Below are 21667 nucleotides of genomic sequence, written 5' to 3' on the forward strand. Positions count from 1 at the left end.
GAGAACGCGCTAGATCACTCCAAACATACATTCTTCGTCTTTTCGGATGTAAGATGAAGAGACGCACTTTTTTAAGGGATGCCTTATCAATGGCTATCCTTGGCAGTCTGGGACGTTCTACAGAACCTGCCGAGGGGACGCCTGACCGTGGGGGTTCTCCCTAACCTTCCTGCGGCTGTCGACTTTCCTCCTCCACTGGGTCTGGGAGTTTGGAAGAGGTCTAGGCCTGGAAGCGCTACGGAGCCGATCAGACGCACCCTCCACTGCACTGGGAACACTATATTCACTTCTTACCTTTTTAGAGCTCGCCTTTTGAGCTCCATCCATTTATCTTCAAATTTGCACATATGAATTTGTAGATTCTGTGGAGTAAGGTGGTGATGAGGATGCAACAACTACTAGAATTGTCAATACTCTAACTGCTCGTTAGTACGAGAGCTCTTAAAGCTTCTAAAGGAAGCGTATCTAGTTATATGCTTTCTGACTTCCTAAAGTAGGAAGTTAGATCTTATATTTCCTTCATCAAGTTCTAACACTTCATACACGTATTAGTGAAAAAAAAAAAACAATATTTCCCTTATTGCAAAATATAAGTGTCTACCGAAAAAATTCGGTAGTTTCACGTAATATATTCTTCGAAATTTCGAAGCCAATTCATTAAAAGTTAATAAAAGCGTATGCCAAACCAAAGACCCAGTACTTCCCTGCAAAAGACAGCCCCAGAAGGTCGATGGCGATGAAAAAACGAAATCAAGTCAGGAGGTAGCAACAAACGTATGTTGACACTACCGCGACAGAGAAAATCTGATTTCTAGAACGGTAATCGTTCCTATTCCTGCCACCCAGCGGCAGGGGCGGTAGATCACCTGACCTACCTGCAGCGTGTGCCGCGAAATTCGAATTTCTGTCGGGGACGACGGAGTCTATAGCTAAGTATATATCTGCTGGGTAAGTTCCATGTACAAAAATGCTAATTAAGCTCAATCCCCAATTACATCTCTCATAGGAAAAGGAAGAAAAAAAAAATAATCACAAACAGATTTTCCCCAATCACAAAATACATAATACATGTATAATATGCATAACATGCATAAACCCCCGCTTTTTCCCCAAGAAATGTCCCACATAAAGTTACGGAATTTGCCAGAAAGCAAACTCTCACACATGCGCTTTCGTGAAATGCTATTGTCAACATTTCCAGATATTGCAAAAATTCTGATCGACCATCATCAGAGGAAAAGAGTCAGCACACGGCTCATCACATCGCTTGTCAGCAGAAAAATTCACCCGCGGACGTATGCTCGAACAGCAGCATAAAAAATGTCTAGTCAGACACACAAGTTTGGAAACTCAAGACTCCATAGAAAAATGTCTAACTGACACATTTCACAGAATTAACTCCAGGATATGACTGTGTTCAAAAATTTGTCTCGAAGACTTATTCTCTCAACATGACTTTGCCCAATTATATGCCTCCAAAATAACACACTTGTGAACATAACAAATCCACACATCTCCATAGGACTCGTAATGCAGTAATGCAACTCGCCTCTAAATAGTCATGAAACAAAAGAGAAAGAACCACAGAAATCTTCTCTTGGCTCAAATAAAAACTCCCATAACCACAAAAAAAAAGGTCACCCGCCAAAGATTAATTCCAACTCCATATATTTCACCATATTAATAATGACACCACTCCGGTTATAAAAATATTTCCTCCCTTTGGTTAATAACCAACCCCCTTATATTTCTCTCTTATTTCTCCGATAGCCACATGTTAATAAAAAAAACACCACTCCCGGAATACAGAATAATCACCTCTATTTCAGCAAATAAAAAATATTCACCTCTATTTCCCCAATAACTCCATGTGGAATAAAACAGGGCTCCAAAAAATATATCTCCAAAAAGGAATATAAAAAAATGAAATCCTATATCCAAAAAAATGTGCACTCAAGTCAACTAACTAACACACTCACAAATATTGCCCCATAATCTCCAAAAAAATGTGTCTCCATTTGCAACAAAGATGGCTGCAAAATAATTGAACTAAACATAGCTCTCATCACCATTGGCAAATATCAAAAATGGCCAAAAATATATCCCCAATATATTATATCTCAAATTATAACTCCAAAATAATATACCTCCAATTATAACTCCAATTCTCCAGAGAATAACTCAATGTTATAGTCAAAAACTATAAAACCCTCTCCATTTAGCATAACTGCAAAAAAAGGGCAAAAAATAAAAACTGTCTAGAAAATTCTAGAAAAAATCACCAATGTGCCACAACTTATTATAACAGAACTCCAAATTCACAGTGTCTAAGCAAAGACTTCTCCATATGTACTACGACATAGGCCACTAGAAAACTTACCCAAGTTTCCTATCTCTCACAAAGTTGTCACAAATACAACAAAGGTATTGTGCAAGAAACTCACAATTTCTGGAACATAAATATCCAGAGAAAAAAATGAAGTGCCATTTCATATGCATTCAAACATGCAAGAATTCTCCCGTATATTTCTCTACAGCATCAAATAGCTGAAACACAAACACGTTCCTGAACAATGACTCTAAGTCATGAACTGAGATATTAAAAAAAGATATTCACACCAACTGGAGAGAAAAAATAAATTCAAATTCACCCTTGGTAAAAAAACTTGTGTCAGCGATGGCTAACTTCCAAAAAAGGAGAAAAGAAAAAATCAACGGCATTATCAACTATCTCCCGTGACTCACTAGATGTCAAGCAATTATCTCCTGAACTCATAAAAAAAAAGAAAAACAAAAAATAATGTGTTGTTAGTTCCACCCAAATTCAAAAAAAGATCTCGCCACCCTTGATAGCATTAAAACACCCACGTATTAGTATATAAAAAAAACTCAGTATCAGAAATATCATTATCGCCAAAATCACCAAAATTTGCTACCATCAAAATCACCAGTATCAGTATAAAAAAAATATCACCAACGTTAATGCTTATCCATTCACCAAGGAATTCAGCACAAAAGTTCAGCAAAAGTTCAGCAAGATTCAACACAATTCACCAAGATTCAGTCAGATTCATCAAGATTCAGCAAAAGTCATCCCCCATGAATGACTGAAATATTCTCCAAAGTCACAAAACTCAACAAATAATTAAAACAAGATTTCTCCCATCAATTCATTGTAATAACTCTCCATGAATAATTATCTGTAATAATTATAAAATAATATACCATGAAATATCTCAAATCTCTCGTAAAGTATGTCTCCCATAATGATAATTATACTTAAGCAACCCTCCCGTAACACATCTCAAGTATAATAATTATCAATAATAATAATAATTCTCCATAGTGATAATTCTCTTGCAAAGATCTCAAGTAAGGGTGAAATTCAAAATAGCTTACAACAGTATTGCTGAACCTCATGACATACAATTTCTCCAGCATACACCACCACTGCCACACATCACCATACATCACCACTTTCAAAGTAATCTCTCCAACACAATAAAATAAAATAATAATAATAATCTGTGTATCCCCATTATATTTGTGTCTTCCAAGGCACAAGGAAAACATACACCCATACAATGCATTTCAATTCTCTTTCTATTTCTTTTTCTCTTCATCCAGGAGAGAGGAAAAAAAATCTCTTTTCTAAAAAAAAGACTCTACGGGCATTTCACTTCATCAACTAATCAATCAGCTGATGTCCTGGCATTGGAAATTCATTGTCAAGGGCAAACCCATCCCCCAACACCCCGACAAAGAAAAAAAAAAAGGAGTTCACCCCCAATGAGAAAAAAAAAAGGTTTCTCCCCCCCCAATGAGCATTGAAACATCCCTCAGTCAAGCGGCAGAACACTCCCCCGAGGCATACACCAGTAGTACCCATCAGTAGTACCCATCTCCCCTTAAACAGTGTCTGAGGACCCCCTCCCAAGGTATACACTAGTACCCATCTTGCAATCCCCTCTCGAGGTATGTAGTACCCACAATGCAACGCGCCTCTCTGCGCAGTAAGCAGAAATGTGCTGAGCCTGTGAAATTCAGTGGTCGCTCTTGTCTCCAAGCCAAATATGCTTATCTACGCACAGTTCACATGTATAAATACATCTCTATACGCCCTCATATTAAACAAAGACGAATACGTCTATTATAAACAGGCGCCAATAAAGAAAACACGTCACTTCTGCTACTATGGGCAAAGAAAAGAATTTTTTTGACCTCTTGAACCAATCCCATTTCATTGAAATATCCAAAAAAAAACCTCCCGCTTACAACAATAGTTTTTTAACACTCACCACTCCATAATGGGAACAAAAAAAACTCGGAATTCGCGTAATGCACGGCAGTGATACACGCACGATTGTCTCGGGATGCACTCGACACAACACAAGCAAAAGTCACACTGAGTGCGCCCACTGCTCCTAGGCTGACTCCCTGGGAAAAATGCTGAGTCCAACAAAATCCTTCCCATTCCCTTCACAGTTAACGGATAGATATTTCTCATTTTTTCTCACTAAGTAACTGAAAACTATCAATCCCCTCCATATTTAACAATTTTCCACAATCCCACAAAGGCTTTGTCGTTCAAAAACTATCGCTAAGCCATAACCCCTTTATTTTCTAACTGGTCACCTATCTCTTCATTGGCGTTCCCAGGCATAAAAAAAAACTCTTTTATACCACTTTTTAACCGCTAGCCACCAAATCCTGTAATGGGGAGATTCCCGCATTATTCATTAGGTAAGCGTGTAGCTCAAACGTCAGGCAAACTAATACACACAGCCCCCCCCCTCTCTCTCTCTCCCCCTCTCTCGGCAACTCCTCTCTCTCTTTAACACCGACACCTCTCTCTCTCTCTCTCCACCTCTTTCTCTCCATTCTAACAGGTAATGGAAATGAGAGAGTTGCATCATCAAAACAAACATTTATTAACAGTGAATAAATAATGAATCAATTCTATTAAAACCCCAACAGTAAAATGTCTGACTGTATGCAGTCACCAAAAAGTCTACACCCCTCTGGGACTCCTTGTCCCCCTCATTGCCAGAACCGTCTGTTTCAAAGACACAGAACACATCCCGGTAAGTACACATATGTTTAGCAACAAAATCAAAGATCAGATATTCTTAAAAATGTCAAACAGACAACAAGCCGTTCTTTGGCTAAAGTAATCTTAACACTCACCCAAGCAGCCGGAACACTATAAGCACTATATAACAAAGACTCCCGGTGAGCGCCACAGCATCTTGCCTTTCTCTCGAAGACGCCTCTATCAAAATCCCCCATAGACTTGTGTATGATACTCTTTTAACAGAAAGAGGCGCACACGCACATACGAACACACAGTTCGTTAACGCCTCACAATTCTGGCTGCATCCAGTTTCACAAAGGCACTTTGAGAAGAGTTAATAAACTCAGTACATTGGCTTGTCTAACTAAACAGTTTTATCTCACGCCATCCATAGAAACTCATTCATCAGCTTTCTCGGGTCGTCGCCTCTACTCTGTTCTTCACAGTCCATAGGTCATTGGCCATATATATAAAATCAAAAACCCTAGGCGTTATATATATATATACATATATATATATATATATATATATATATATATATATATATATATAGATATATATATATATATATATATACACACACACACACACACACATATATATATATATATATATATATATCTATATATATATATTATATATATATATATATGTCAAAAGAAAGAAAGGTTTTTTAAAGTCTGGGATATCAATTATCCTGACAATATTCTAGCAATTATACTGTCTCGGGTAAGGAAACTTCTATACTTTTTTCTTTTTTAGCGGTTGATTTTCGGGAATGCGTGAGTAAAAATGAGAAAAGAATTATCTTCTTAGAATAATCTTTGAGGATTCAATCTTAAGTCACCTTGATTTTTCAAAAAACATTTCTACAGATTGTTAATTAATTAAACAACTTAATTTTCCAAAAACATTTCTACCGATGGTTAATTTATTAAACAAATAAGATACGTGAAAGTTTATAAAATCAGAAATGTATAGGGACGATTACAAAAAAAAAAAAAAACATTCAAAGGAAAAATTCAAACTGAATTTTTAACATTTTAAAAACTGTTAAAAATATCTTATCATTGTTAAATGTCAATTCACGTCCCCTTTCATTTGCCTCTGCATTATAAAGTTAATTGCTGTTAGGTGGAATGGGAACTAAAAAGGTATGGGAATTATGCCAGTAAAGCATTATAACGCTTGGCACTGCGATCTAATGAACTGCAAATAACCAGGATAAAGAAAAAAATAAAAGAATAAAAAAAATCGTCCAAGACACCAGAGTACCAAATTTTAAGGCTTCATAAACATGTTGAGAGTCAGTTTCAAGAAGTTTGGCCTTACTTAAGTGCGTCTGGTAATGGTTTCTTAGTTATGACTATGGTGCCATTACAACGACAAGTTTAAAGTTTATGTGATGGAGGGAGCCACCACGTCAGGTCTTAAAAAATAAAAATAAAAGAGGGGAATGAACAGGGGTATTACTGCCATGTGATAATTGTGCTTAAACTTATCATACAAAAGAGATGATAATTCAACTTTTTTCTTATTAAAGCTTTCTGAGCAAAGTTAAAGGGAGAAGAAAAGGCATTTCTCAAGACGTAAAAAACCTACACGTACTCTCTCTCTCTCTCTGCTTATCAACACCCACACACACATATATATTTTATCTTACGGTTATTGTTATAAATGGCCATTGTTTTACATACAGCTGAATGAACCGTACGGAGGCCTGGCAGGTTCTTGAACGACTTCCACTATCAGTCGCAAGACAGTAAGTTATTGGACAGCCTCCTGCCATAAAAATGAAGGGTTAGTTATGCGTAATATGAACGACAGGGACACAAACTAGCACACACACACACACAAATATAACTACCAATATATGCCGAATCTCTTTGCATCGAGTAACAGTTGCAGCGAATTAGTATAATTCAGTCGATTAATAACTTTAGAATGATCTTTGATCCACGCTGACACGAAACGTAACATGTAAAGTATGAAAACAATGACGTTATAGGACGTCAAAGCTATGGCCATTATGGACATGTTTAGAAAGTAATTGCTTTATCATGCGGTGCCACAAAAGTGCCGGGCAGCCAATGAGATACCGTCATTTTTGTCATTTTTGTCATTTTCGACTTCAGTTTTGTAAATCTCCAGAATAGCCTCTGGTAATTCATGTAAATTCCTGTCATTTGTGCAGTTTAAATATGAAATGTAGTCCAAGTGCATTATTTTCATCGCTGAATTATACTCTGCGAAATGAGCGACATTGTCCTTACCTATGCCTATACAACACCAGAAAAGAGAAATCAAATCTGGGTTTGGTTGTTTCATGTGTTATGTTCACTGGAGTGAACTGATTCTGCTCAATGATTTAAAGATGTTATAATCGCGTATGGAAATATTCTCTCTACTAATAAGTGAAACATATTGTCGTAACTACCTATCTAATGAGCGAGGAAAAGAGAACTCAACTTAGTTAGATGTTAGATAGCTGAAGCAATATCGAACAAGTAAAAAATGTGCAGAAGTTTCTCTGGCACAATGACACTTTCAGTCGCGACATCTATAGCGGTGCCAGACGCACGATCATGCCTAACTTTAACTTTAAGTAAAGTAAATACTACTGAGGCTAGAGGGCTGCAATATGGTATGTTTGATGATTGGAGGGTGGGTGATCAACATACCAGTTTGCAGCCCTCTAGCCTCAGTAGTTTTTTAAGATCTGAGGGCTCACAGAAAAAGTGCGGACGGACAGACAAATAGCCATCACAGTAGTTTTTTTTTTTCTTTTTACAAAAAAACTAAAACGCTTTAGTACTTTACTAAGCCAATCTCTGAATGGTCTTATTCCCTGAGTTTAAATTTGCAATGAGTGAGAAAAACATTTTATTTTGCGTTTTCTTTTCAATCTCAGGTCCATACTGATGCATATACAAGAGGATACGTATACACAGAATTTCTTGGCAATGTATAGCAACTACTTATAAATGCAAGCACGTGTGAGAAGTGGTCACTCCACACACAATATAATTCTAAAACATTCTTAACTTTGGCACAATCTATGATAATTTGGAGACTTCTATAGAGAGAGAGAGAGAGAGAGAGAGAGAGAGAGAGAGAGAGAGAGAAGAGAGAGAGAGAGAGAGAGAGTTTTGCCAGCAAAGATCTGTGACACGTGTATACAAGTTTAAAATCCCCAACGTGTCATCCACACACACAATATAATTCTAAAACATTCTTAACTTTGGCACAATCTATGATAATTTGGAGACTTCTATAGAGAGAGAGAGAGAGAGAGAGAGAGAGAGAGAGAGAGAGATAGTTTTGCCAGCAAAGATCTGTGACACGTGTATACAAGTTTAAAATCCCCAACGAAATTAAGAGCTTTATTTCTTGACCCCTTGCAAGCAGGGATTGGAACGTAATCCCTGAAGATAGCAGACACTAATCTAATCCGTTTCGACTGCAAGTGATTCGGGCAAAAAGTAACTGAAAGTCCATTCGAGAATCGGCAGTTTTGTTACTGAAAGGGCAGGTGGCAAATCCAAACCTGAAACCTCAGAAACATGGAGGATGAATGCAACAGAGATTAAGTGATGAAGGGAATAGATTTCACATCTGAAAGGAATAATATTGGATTAGTCTTGGCGCATATCGGCCTGAAACCGCTCTGAAAATTTGTCTCTATCTATTAACTATCCCTTTTAAATATGCACGCGGCATCAATTTATGAAAGGAAATATCATAAGGGCCGCATTCCCAGTGTAAGTTGTTTCTTTTTTTATTTATACATACACACATTCAAACACACACACACATATATATGTAATAAGGTTATTTCCTCATTATTCATTTGGTCAACGTGTAACTCGAGCGTCAAGGCAAACTAATACACACAGCCCTCTCTCTCTCTCTCTCTCTCTCTCTCTCTCTCTCTCTCTCTCTCTCTCTCTCTCCAAGCAATCTCTATATCTCTCTCTCCACCTCTTTCTCTCCACTATAACAGGTAATTAAAATGAGAGAGTTGCATCATAAAATAAACATTTATTAAGTAACAAAAGATAATGATCCAAGTCTTACTGACTAACTTAAAAAGCCCCAACAGTAAAATGTCTGAATAGTAACGGTCACCCAAAAGTCTATTTCCATCAGGACTCCCTGTCCCCCTAAGAATCTCGGTCCTCCTTTGCTAGAACCGTCTGTTTCAAAGACACGAGAAACACACTCGTAAGTACCCATAAGTTTAGCAACAAAATCAAAGATTAGATATTCTTATAAAAATGTCAAATAGATAACAAGCCAGTCTTCGGCTAAAACACTTCAACACTCACCCAAGCAGCCGGAACTCTTAAAGCACTATGTTATAAAAAAAACTCCCAGTGAGCACCACGGCATCTTGCCTTTCTTCCAAAGACGCCTCTATCAAAATCCCCCATAAACTTGGGTATCCAACAGTTTCAATAGAAGAGGCGCATACGCACATACGAATGCACACTTCGTTAGCGTCTCACAATACTAGCTGCATCCAGTTTCACAAAGGCACTTTGAGAAGAGTTCATGAACTGAGTACATTGACTTGTCTAACTATGCAGTTTTATGTCATGCCATCCTTAGAAACTATTCATCAGCTTTCTCGGGTCGTTGCTTCTGCTCTGTTCTTCACATTCCATAGGTCACAGCGAACATATTGGCAATAATGTCATTAATCAAAACCCAGGCCTAATACCGCTCGGCCACTAACCAATGCTAGCCCTGCCTAGCAAAATGGTCAACAAAAATAGCTTATGTAATATAAAACGCATTGGCCGGCTTAAAATAAAATATAAGTAATAACTGCACGTCTCTGGCATTATGAAATAAAGTCTGTTACGCTTTTATCTCCAAATAACACTAGAATTTTCTCTCTTCGGATTCTTGAATATCCCTCTTTGCTTGTCTGCGAACTGTAGCAGACTGTAGCTAACTGTAGGAAGACGGAATGCCTCCCTCATTGTAGAAGACTTCTCACGACTTCTGCAGATCCCCAAAAGACACGCTGTAGAATTCTGTAGACTCTCATGATCACCATCGTGGAAACTCTTGTAATCACCCTTGACAAAACGACAGCAACCTCTCTGCACGGCTGGTGGACGTCTTGCTAGCGTTGGGAAACGACTTTTTGGTGTGTTAGTATGTCAGTCAAGTCATTGGTCAATCTAAGAAAATTAACCCAGACATACTACTTCTATCAAACAATGATCTCAAAAAGTCAGAAATACTAACTGAACGTCTCCCAATTAACTCCCTTTAATATGACTACTAAATCATAAGTCATTATCACAACTCTCAAAGAAAAAAAACATCAAGTTCTCCAACTCAATTCTCCAAACTCACACATCAGCACACACACAACTCAGAAATCACGGCAACTCCACGGACTTCTGTACTCACATTCCAAACTCGAATGTTTCGATAAAAAAAAAAAAAAAATCGTAATGAGCCCAAGAAAAAAAAAGAATCACGTAACACACCCAAACCCAAAGATGTTCTCTCAAGCTCTGATATCTGAACAACTCACAAAATCAGTAAAAATCTCCAATGTTTAACAGCAAAAACCCCTTTACTACTCATACAATTAATTACAATGAGACTCAATGTCAAACTCCCATTTACGTAAATAACAATCCCTGATAAATTACATCTGCCGGTAAATTACATCTCTCATAGGAAAAGGAAGAAAAATAAAAATAAAGGTAACCACAAGTAGATTTCCCCAATCACAAAATACATAATACATGTATAATATGCATAACCCCCCGCATTTTTCCCAAGAAATGCTCCATCTAAAGTTACGGAATTTCTCGACATCGCAACTTTATCGACCAACAAGGCCAGAAAGCAAACTCTTACACATGCGCTTTCGTGAAATGCTATTGTCAACATTTCCAGATATTGCTAAAATTCTGAGCAATCGTCATCAGAGGAAAAGAGTCAGCACACAGGACTCATCACATCGCTTGTCAGCAGAAAAATCCACCCGCGGATGTGAGCTCAAACAGCAGCATAAAAAATGTCTAGTCAGACACACAAGTTTGGAAAACTCATGATTCTATAGAAAAAGGTCTAACAGACACATTTCACAAAATTAACTCCAGGATATGACTAGTGTGTTCAAAAATTTGTCTCAAAGACTTATTCTCTCAACATGACTTTGCCCAATTATATGCCTCCAAAATAACACACTTGTGAACATAAAAAATGAACACATCTCCATAGGACTCGTAATGCAGTAATGCCACTCCTCTCCAAATAGTCACGAAACCAAAGAGAAAGAACCACAGAAATCTTCTCTTGGCTCGAAAAAACTCCATAACCACAAAAAAGGGTCACCCGCCAAAGATTAATTCCATCTCCATATATAATTATGAGACACCATATTAATAAGAAGAGCACTCCGGATATAAAAATATTTCCTCCATTTGGTTAATAACCACTCCCCTTATATTTCTCTCTTATTTCTCCGATAGCCATATGTTAATAAAAAAAACACCACTCCAGGAATAAAGAATAATCTCCTCTATTTCGGCAAATACAAAAAATATTTACCTCTATTTCCCCAATACTCCATGTGGAATAAAACAAGGCTCCAAAAAATATATCTCCAAAAAGGAATACCAATAAAATGAAATCCTATCTCCAAAAAAATGTGCACTCAAAGCATTTAACTCACACACTCACAAATATTGCCCCATAATCTCCAAATATGTGTCTCCATTTGCAACAAAGATGGCTGCAAAATAACTGAACTAAACATAGCTCTCATCACCATTGGCAAATATCAAAAATGGCCAAAAATATATCTCCAATATATTATATCTCAAATTATAACTCCAAGATACTATACCTCCAATTATAACTCCAAATAATATATCTCAATTCTCCAGAGAATAACTCAATGTTATAGTCAAAAACTATAAAACTCTCTCCATTTAGCATAATTGCTAAAAAAGGGCAAAAACTCGGCAAACAAAACTGTCTAGAAAAATTCTAGAAAAAATCACCAATGTGCCACAACTCATTATAACAGAACTCCAAATTCACAGTGTCTTAGCCAAGACTTCTCCATATGTATTACAACATAGGCCACTAGAAAACTTAACCAAGTTTCCTATCTCTCACAAAGTTGTCACAAATACAGCAAATGTATTGTGCAAGAAAACTCACAATTTCTGGCACACAAATATCCAGAGAAAAAAATGTAGTGCCATTACATATGCATTCAAAACTATGGAAGAATTCTCACGTAAATTTCTCTACAGCATCGAATAGCTGAAACACAAACACTTTCCCGAACAATGACTCTAAGTGACGTACTGAGATATTAAAAAAATATTCACACCAACTGGAGAGAAAAAAAATAAACTCAAATTCACCCTTGGTAAAAAAAAAACTTGTGTCAGCGATGGCTAACTTCCAAAAAAGGAGAAAAGAAAAAATCATCGGCACTGTCAACTATCTCCCGTAACTCACTAGATGTCAAGCAATTATCTGCTGAACTCATAAAAAAAGGAAAAACAAAAATAATGTGTTGTTAGTTCCTCCCATATTCAAAAAAGATTTCACCACCCTTGATAGCATTACAACACCCACGTATTAGTATACATAAAAAAAAACTCAGTATCAGAAATATCATTATCAGCAAAATCACCAAAGAATTGCTATCATCAAAATCACTAGTATCAGTACAAAAAAAAATATCACCAATGTCAATGCTTGTCCATTCTCCAAAAGAATTCAGCACAAAACTCAGCAAAAGTTCAGCAAGATTCAACACAGCTCACCAAGATTCAGCCAGATTCATCAAGATTCAGCAAAACTCATCCTCATGAATGACCAAAATATTCTCCAAAGTTACAAAAACTCAACAAATAACTAAGACAAGACTTCTCCCCATTAATTCGACGTAATAATTCTGGATGAATAATTATCTGTAATAATTATAAAATAATCTCCCATGAAATATCTCAAATCTCTCGCAAAGTATGTTTCCCGTAATGATAATTATACTTAAGCAACCCTCCCGTGACACATCTCAAGTATAATAATTATTAATAATAATAATAACTCTCCATAATAACAATTCTCTTGCAAAGATCTCAAGTAAGGGTGAAATTCAAAATAGCATACAACAGTAATGCTGAACCTTATGACACACAATTTCTCCAGATGCAACACCATTCACGGCATCGGGCATCACCATTTGGCACCATTTTCAAAGTAATCCCTCCAACACAATAAAAAAAAAAATAATAATTTGTGTCTCCCCTTTATATTTGTGTCTTCCAAGGCATAAGGAAAACATACACCCATACAATGCATTTCAATTCTCTTTTTATTTCCTTTTCTCTTCATCCAAGAGAGAAAAAAAAATCTCTACGGGCATTTCACTTCATCAACTAATCAATCAGCTGATGTCTTAGCCTTCATGTCAAGGCCAAACTCGTATTCCAACAGCCCGACAAAGAAAAATAAAGAAAGGAGGGGTTCACCCACACTGAGAAAAAAAAGTTTCTCCCCCCCAATGAGCATTGAAACACCCCTCAGTCAAGCGGCAGAACACTTCCCCGAGGCAGACCAGTAGTCCCCATCTCCCATTAAACAGTGTCTGAGGACCCCCTCCCAAGGTATACACTAGTGCCCTCCCCTGCACTATCTCTCGAGGCATGCCATACTCCTCTTGCAATGTGCCTCTCTGCGCGGTTAGCAGAAATGTGCTGAGCCCGTGAAATTCAGTGGCCGCTCTGTCTCCAAGCTAAATATGCTATCTAAGCACAGTTCACATGCATAAAAAAAACATCTTTATACACCCTTATGTTTTAAACAAAGACGAATATGTCTATTCTAAACACGCGCCAATAAAGAAAACACGTCACTTCTGCTACTATGGGCAAAGAAAAAAAAAAATTTCGACCTCTTGAACCAGTCCCATTTCATTGAAATATTAAGATAAAAATAAGCAACATTCTTTAACACTCACCACTCCATAATGGGAACAAAAAAGAACTCGGAATTCGCGTAAGACACGGCAGTGATACATGCACGATTACCTCAGGGTGCACTCGACATTACACACAGAAGTCATACTGAGTGCCGCAACTAGTAGGCAGACTGCCTGGGCCAAATGCTGAGTCCAACAAAATCCTTCCCACTCCCTTTTAGCACAGTTAACAGATAGATATTTCTCATTTTTTCTCACTAGTAACTGAAAACTAACAGTTTAACAACTTTCTACAATCCCACAAAGGCTTTGTCGTTCGAAAACTATCGCTAAGCCATAACTTCTTTATTTTCTAACTGGTCACCTATCTCTTCATTGGCGTTCCCAGGCATAAAAAAAAAACTCTTTTATACCCCTTTTTCACCGCTTGCCACCAAAAAAAAAAAAAAAAAAAAAAAAAAAAAAAAAAAAAAAAAAAACCTGCAATGAGGTTATTTCCTCATTATTCATTTGGTAAACGTGTAACTCGAGCGTCAAGGCAAACTAATACACACAGCCCTCTCTCTCTCTCTCTCTCTCTCTCTCTCTCTCTCTCTCTCTCCAAGCGATCAACGGCTTGCGACCTCTCTCTCTCTCTCTCCAAGCAATCTCTATCTCTCTCTCTCCACCTCTTTCTCTCCACTATAACAGGTAATTAAAATGAGAGAGTTGCATCATAAAATAAACATTTATTAAGTAACAAAAGATAATGATCCAAGTCTTACTGACTAACTTAAAAAAACCCCAACAGTAAAATGTCTGAATAGTAACGGTCACCCAAAAGTCTATTTCCATCGGGACTCCCTGTCCCCCTATGGCTCTCGGTCCTCCTTTGCCAGAACTGTCTATTTCAAAGACACGAGAAACACACTCGTAAGTACCCATAAGTTTAGCAACAAAATCAAAGATTAGATATTCTTATAAAAATGTCAAATAGATAACAAGCCAGTCTTCAGCTAAAACACTTCAACACTCACCCAAGCAGCCGGAACTCTTAAAGCACTATGTTATAAAAAAACTCCCGCTGAGCACCACGGCATCTTGCCTTTCTTCCAAAGACGCCTCTATCAAAATCCCCCATAAACTTGGGTATCCAACATTTTCAATAGAAGAGGCGCACACGCACATAAAACGCACACTTCGTTAGCGCCTCCAATACTAGCTGCATCCAGTTTCACAAAGGCACTTTGTGAGAAGAGTTCATGACCTGAGTACATTGACTTGTCTAACTATGCAGTTTTATGTCACGCCATCCATAGAAACTATTCATCAGCTTTCTCGGGTCGTTGCTTCTGCTCTGTTCTTCACATTCCATAGGTCACAGCGAACATATTGGCAATAATATCATTAATCAAAACCCTAGGCCTAAGATATATATATATATATATATATATATATATATATATATATATATATATATAATGTGTGTGTGTGTGTGTGTGTGTGTGTGTGTTTGTGTGTGTGTGTGTGTGGTATATATAGATATATACTTAAATACTTTTTCAATATTTTAGTAACAAAAATTCATCAGCGATGTAATGATTACATCAGATGTTGATCTTAGCGGGGGATGTAAGGGAAAAGATAGAATTTTGATGCATGGAATGTATTGTACACTTTGTTTACTTTGTTCATCGGTATATTTTTGTCAAGTGTGATGCACGTTGATTTTTATGGATCTTTGAGGGATCTTTGTCTGATTCAATGATAAGTAAAAATAATAAAAATATTATTGTAATGAAAAACGCGTAACAAAGTTGATACTTCCCCATTAAACGTAATTCATCTCCAATTACAGGTTCCTTTCGCAGTACCAAGTAATCTACTTCAGGAGCTCAATCCTGGAACGAACACGTATAGGAGAGACCAGACTCCTTTCATTGCATATAAACACTACTTAATGGCCTCTCCAGAACTGGGTAGTATTACACAACTCCTTCTACAGATTCATTAAGAGTTCGCTTAGTTCTCCTAAATGTCGATTTATTTCATTTTTATTTGACTTTTTTATTTATTATTTATTTATTTATTTATTTATTTATTTATCTATTTATTTATTTTTTGCTTTTTAGTTTTCTGTAAATGACAGCTGTTGATATGGATGGCTTTATCTATCCGCCAGGCTCTGTTTCTGTTCGCCCTCACATCTTAAAAACTACTATAAATTTTACGTATCGTTGTCATTATTTTAGGATAAATGTAAGTGAAGTGAATTTCAACTTGAAAAGAAAATGTAATATGTGATGGTGCACCTCAATAGTAGAATGAAAATGGGACGTTTTGCAGTATTCACTTCCCATTTAATTTGTTGCCATCTCATTTGCAAAGCCATAAATTTAGGATCATAGTATATATTCGTATAAATACTTATTCGTGAAAATGCAAATTTGCCTAGAGAAATATAATTACCACTTTTGACAAAAGCCGAACTCATTAAATGATTTATGTATGCCAGCTTTTCGAATGGTATATACATGTTTATGTGTTTTTATGCAACTTTGAAATTAACCTTTGTCGAGTAAACAGCTTTTGGGCGCTCACCCCCCCCCCCCCCCCACCCCACCTTTTTTTTATTTTTTTTTTTTTTTGTCGGTGCGAATGGTGAGGAGGTTTGGTGGGGACAAATTTATATTCCATAAATTTAATTAGTTTTCTCTTATATACCAGAGTACAGAAAATGATTTTGTAGGAAGGAATATTTTAAATGGAAACATTTTATCGTTTTTGTTTTGCTATTGATCCCCTCGTAATTTCAAACAATATACACTCTGCATCAGTGAACATTTCTCTTGCCAGTCAATGATGTTAAAAGTTAGCCAGTGAATTGTTTGTCCAGTAATCTTTTGTGTGTGTGTATTTATATATATAATATATATATATATATATATATATATATAATATGTGTGTGTGTGTGTGTGTGTGTGTGTGTGTGTGTGTGTGTGTGTGTGTGTGTGTGTGTGTGAATGTATGTGTGTTCGAGTAAAAAAAGTTAGTATAAGCATTTTTTCATCAGTTAATAAAGTCAACTTTTACCTTTCATATCTTCTGTATCATCTAATGCTAATTATAATAATAAAACAAAGAAGTAAATGTAGTGCCTATAAAACGCATAAAACAATTATGAGGAATAATGAAAAATCAAAATTAATTATGACCTAAACATACACACACATTCGCTAAATTGTTATCGAAGATTTAGTCTAGTAACTTTTAGGATGGAAAGACTATTGAGGACAAGAGAAAATTGATGAAAATTAAATACTTTAATATAAAACTTGAGTCAAGACTGAAGTTATTGAAGGCTATAGCTTCATGAAATTAAGTAATAAATCCCCAGTCTACATGATGAAAGTGTCCCGTTAGATCCAAGACGATAGCTCTTGACCTCTCTTCACTCCGAGGTTCCACCCCTTAGCGAAACTCCAACCTTACAGGAAAAAAGAGAAGTTATAGGGAGCGACTGGTTGCCATCCCAAACACACTTAATAAAAAAAAGGTACCGAGGCTAAACAAGAAACTTAAATCTCAAACAATTTTATACTCGATACGTTAATAAAGTCACTGAAGGTTGAAAAATTAATGAAGGGCCTTGCCTCAATGATCTTTAAGTGTATAGTACACTATCGCCGACAAAGTACACATAACACCCTTGGATCTGCATTACATGAACTTACCCGAGTTAGGCAGCCAGCAGCGAAGATCTTGGAACTCAGCCGTCGACCTCCACCATGTATTGTCCTTCACCTCGAACCCGACACGATGAGCTTATTTCTCATGTTCAATTTCGTACACCTTACGAAGGCTCGTGATTCAACAGGAAGTCTCTTGAGCAGCATTACCACATCAGTACCTCCGGGAAAACGATCCATCAACAAAAAGTGAAGAAAGTAGAAATTGATCACCCGACCAGCCAACTATCGAATCCTCAAAATTTTTCGTAACCGATAACCGTCCGTCTTGTCTCTGGCGACGGTGGTGGTAGTGAAGGGTCGTAGCGGTACTTTAGTACTGTCTTACCCGAGCTTTTTCCGCGTCCTTGTTAGGTCTGACGTCTGTCATTTAGTGACGTATCCAAGGACCGTGGAAACATGGAAGTCCATGCACGTACAAATTCAAGGGGTTACTTAACTCAATTGATTAATTATTTAATTTAAATAAAGTTTGAGATTCAATTTCTTGAAAAATGTTTTATTTGTATTAATATTTTTGTACAACACACACACACACACACGCATACAAATTACTATACACCTTCTACTTCTCAGGAAACGTGATACTTAAGATGATGATGATGATGATGATGATTACAAGCACAAATTCTTGAGAAATTTCTGCAGAATTTATAATTTCCAAAATAACGTGAATGATCAATGTTTTTTCAGGCCCTGGACCTTAAAGGCGGAAAAATTGGCTTAAAATGTACAATATTATAACTTGAAAATAATATACCATTATAACACTGCACTAGCATGATTCCAGCATTTTTTTTATTTCGCTAATATTCAAGGAAGATTTTGAATTGGATGACGATATCGACTTACAAATGTTACATAATTATAGTACAGATTGATATTTATTCATTATTATTATTGTTATGTTTATTGTGCATTTTAACGTACCAAGATAGTATTCACAGAAAATGCTGCCAGTATGAGAGAGAGAGAGAGAGAGAGAGAGAGATTCACAGAAAACGCTGCCAGTATGTGTGTGTGTGTGAGAGAGAGAGAGAGAGAGAGAGAGAGAGAGAGAGAGAGAATGACTCACCACCTCCCATGAACTTTATACGCGTTCAAGGGAGCAGGCCGCTAAACAGACGCGTTTATCTTCAAGAAATTCAGTAATATTTCAACTCAGAGAAATGCCTCGCGTCACCGTTGTAGAAGAATCAAAATTCCATGGCTTCACTTTGAGGATTCTCCAAAGGAAAAATGCACGCACAATTTGCACATATTGATTTATAAAATGAAAAGTAATTCTCATACAACTTCTATATGACTTTAGCAAAGATCGATACTTGACTCTGCTTATGTTTAGCGAAGCACGGGCTCATTCCATGCAGACTTTAACAATATCATGTTTAGTCTCTTGTTAGCAATCCCCTTTGTTAGATATAACATTTGTGATGGAAGCAACTATAATTGTTATGAATATTCCCTCTGTGAACAGCTCATCTCTTGATTGTATAATCATACCTTCCTGAAACTTTTCAATGCTGCCTTTCATGCGTTGGTAATTTGATTATGTGCATGACGTATTACACCATGAAATTGCTAATTAGATTTCACGGGAAGGTATGACTCCTTCCACACGCTATGCTATTCTGTTGTCAATAATGGAACCTTCATCAATGGCATTTCATTGTAACAGAACGAAATCTGGACGCAGGTGCAGTAGCTTTAATGAACAGCCGAGATACCTTATTATACATTATACGTTACTGTTTATATACATCATCGACACTACATATTGACCCATAAGTTCAATAAATGAGGGATGGAGGCCCTATAATAGCTCACTGATGAGGGATTAAGAAAGTTAGCGAGAGAAAGAGCAACTCCAGCCAAGTCTAATGAATGTTATAATGCTATTATGTATGGAATTTACATTGTGGGGCATTCTAAGAAAGCTATGCTTCGTGATTAAAAAAAAAAAAAAAGTTATGCTTTATGACTGGGGGAAAAAATTATGATAATGTCAAGACAGTGGCGCACTGTTTTCTGCAGTGGAAAGATATTCCTACAGGATGGCTAACGTTGTAAGTGAAATTCCAGCACTGATACACTAATACTAATTTGTTAGCTGTAAGAGTGAACTGACCTGGGATCGTCACTACGTCCATCCCTGTTGAACTCTAGAAGTAAACTAAAAGTCTGAAAATCGCGGTCTAATTTAGAGGTAAGGGGAACTATTACCAAGTTTGAGTCAACCCCGCTGCTCGAAGGGGATAAATAAGCAAGAATAATGACAAAATGGCAATAAAGTTTCGGAGAGTAGGGACTGTTCGAGACGGTCAGCAGTATCTGCCAAAGAAGGTAGACGGTTTTGAATATCTATGCATTTCAGGGCCGTGTCTAATCGATTTTTGTCGATAAAATCTTACCAAAGTATCTGGTATGGGTCGTATTCTGGAAATAGCTATTTGAAACCACGGCCTAATTGGCAAAAATATCCAGTGATGTCTAATGTGGATAATTAAGGAACTTATCAGAGTAAATCAAAGAAATTTAAGGGAAAACTTAGCTAAATATAGTAGGCACCCAGACGTAATAGCAGGGTTCCCAGTAGTGTGATTCACAAATATTTAACCCTCTTTTAGAATGCCTATTAAATGAAAGGCTAGTGAAATCACTGTTGAGAATGACGATAATATTACGGTTTCCATTGGTGATACCACGGTAATGAATAAGAATTTGGTATAATACTTATGACAATATCATACTAAGGGGATTTGGTAAATATAAATATGGCAATATCACTATTTTCCTTGTACAGTTTTATCTTGACTATAGGAATACATAGGAGTTATAACACAATTCATATTTACCTTTTGACTCTCAGCTATTCAAGACTTTTGGAATTGGTGAAATACGGATATACGATCATTTAGAGGTGGTTGGTACGATATTTTGCCCTTATGCACCTGGTAACCTTACATAATTGTAAACACCGCCGATAACAAGGCGAGGGCAGCCGATCGTCATTGGTTAAAGCGAAGGTATACGTGACTGCTGCTTCACCTATGACAAGTCTATTAAATTGTCCTCATAACTTCACGACTGCTTTCGTGTTGCGTGTTTTTTGCAGTATGCAACAAAGAAAGAATCATAAGCGTCATATGCTAATTAATAACGGGTAAGTACGGGTAAGTGGTTAATAGGGCGATACCCAAACACCAAGTAATATTTTGTTTATATCAAGGTCTTTCTAACTTTTCAGACCAAGAATAAACAATGGCCGAATTTGCTTGACTAATAAACTATCTCACTGATTAGCTGCAACAACCATTTTTAACAACTTGCCTACTCTACTGACCTCCTTACACACACACACACACACACACACACACATATATATATATTATATATATATATATATATATATATATATATATATAGTATGTATTAGTGTATATGCATTTATGTATCTACCATATCTGTCTATATATGTGTAATGTAAACGGCATATGTAGCCTATTTATGTTTATATTTCTATCATCCTCTTCCCTGATGTCGAAGTATGAATAATCACAATAATGATGATGATTATAATACTAATAACGAGAATAATGAGAATAGCTCTAATGAATATTAATGTAATTATTATTTTATGATTAATAAACATCATTATCAACACTTTATGTGGCTGTGTGCATAGGAAAAACAAAGTATGTTAAATAATGCATTTTTATTCATTGGCCAAATACTGGTATTTATTCACATAGACCCTAAGACCGTTTGGCAAATATCGCGGGTATCAGAACGATACTTTACGTATCCTTAAAACTGCAGGGTAACAATGGTTTTCACAGAGAGTGTGCAAGACTTGGTTCATATTTCAAATCAACAGAAACGTGGATTGTG

The sequence above is a fragment of the Macrobrachium nipponense genome, chromosome 14 (assembly GCF_015104395.2).
Source record: "Macrobrachium nipponense isolate FS-2020 chromosome 14, ASM1510439v2, whole genome shotgun sequence".
Taxonomy (NCBI): domain Eukaryota; kingdom Metazoa; phylum Arthropoda; class Malacostraca; order Decapoda; family Palaemonidae; genus Macrobrachium; species Macrobrachium nipponense.